The sequence below is a fragment of the Galeopterus variegatus genome, unplaced genomic scaffold (assembly GCF_000696425.1).
Source record: "Galeopterus variegatus unplaced genomic scaffold, G_variegatus-3.0.2 Scaffold3711, whole genome shotgun sequence".
Taxonomy (NCBI): domain Eukaryota; kingdom Metazoa; phylum Chordata; class Mammalia; order Dermoptera; family Cynocephalidae; genus Galeopterus; species Galeopterus variegatus.
The window spans coordinates 125,031-126,293 of NW_007729822.1; the positions used below are offsets into that span (position 1 = coordinate 125,031).

Below are 1,263 nucleotides of genomic sequence, written 5' to 3' on the forward strand. Positions count from 1 at the left end.
CTGACAACACCAAGTCAAGGGTTAAGATCCCCTTACCGGTCATCTTTAAAATAAAAAAAATAATAAAAAAATAAGTTTCACCTTAAATCAGAAAACAAAATAAACTGAAAAAAATGGAGATTACTAAATTTAGCTCATAAACAAACTGAATTTGAATGTTATTTTGAACATTTTCTCCTCTTTTTGAGAATGACATGGAAGCTAAGTATATAAACTTCTGAGAATTTTAAAATGAAAGACAGTACCTTAATCAAGAAATCAAACTTAGTTTAACTAAAAGCAAGATGAGATATTGTGCCTCTTGACATAATGGCAAAATATACAGCTTCACCTATGAAATATTCTTGCAAAAAAATGCTAACCCTGAATGTAATCAAACATTTATACACAACTGCCAATTTACAGAAATTTGAATGATCAGGAATAGGTAAATAGGTTAAAATGAGTAACATAAGAAGGCAATCAGCCGAATCCAGAATGTGGGACAATCTACAAGAAATCAAACTGGTCTCCAAGTCAATGTCAAGGAGGGAAAGAAAGTGGGCAGGGAGGTAGGATAATTGTTCTAGATTATTACCGTCTGAAATGATATAAAACAATGCACACCCTGATTGCATGCTGGTTTGAGAAGAAAAATGTTTAAGACATCTGTGTATGAGTATTAGATGAAGTTAGGGAATTTTTGTTTTCTTATAAACATGTTACTGGTATTATATGAGACACTGTCTTTACTTCTTGGATATGCTGTATTAAGTATTTAGAGGTAAAATGTCATGATAATCATGATTTACCTAAAGGTTCAGCAAAAATTACAGACATACATGTGGGCGCATAATACATACTGTACTAGTCTTAAGAAAAATAATAGATAAGGGCCAAATGTCCTTCTCCAGTACTCCTATAAATGTCTCACCAAGAGGTTAACAGTCAAGATTCTTCTGCTAACCAGGCCAGGGAATGAAAGAACCAGGATTTCTTCAAAAAAAATCTTTTTCTCTGATTTAATTAAATCTGGATGAGGTAACCCTGAGGCCCTGGCTCTGGTTTCCATAGTCGTCACTGAGTGTCAGCGGTGCATAAGCAGAGCAGTTTAAGGGTCATTATGGACACAGATGCCGCAGATTCATTATCAACAGAGCGCCACTGATTTACAAAGCAGAAGATGACCAGGACACAAACACAGAACATTTGTTCAGGGTGCTGTTCACTGGCTAGGCACTGCACCAGGCTAGAATTAGTTCTAGCCCTGAGTCCAGATAGATA

General features: G+C 35.4%; 1 protein-coding gene across 1 annotated transcript in view; it reads right to left on the reverse strand.

Annotated features, from left to right (window-relative positions):
• USP48 (ubiquitin specific peptidase 48) overlaps positions 1 to 1,263 on the reverse strand; it is a 93,563-nt gene that overhangs the window by 11,570 nt on the left and 80,730 nt on the right. The window lies entirely within an intron of this gene.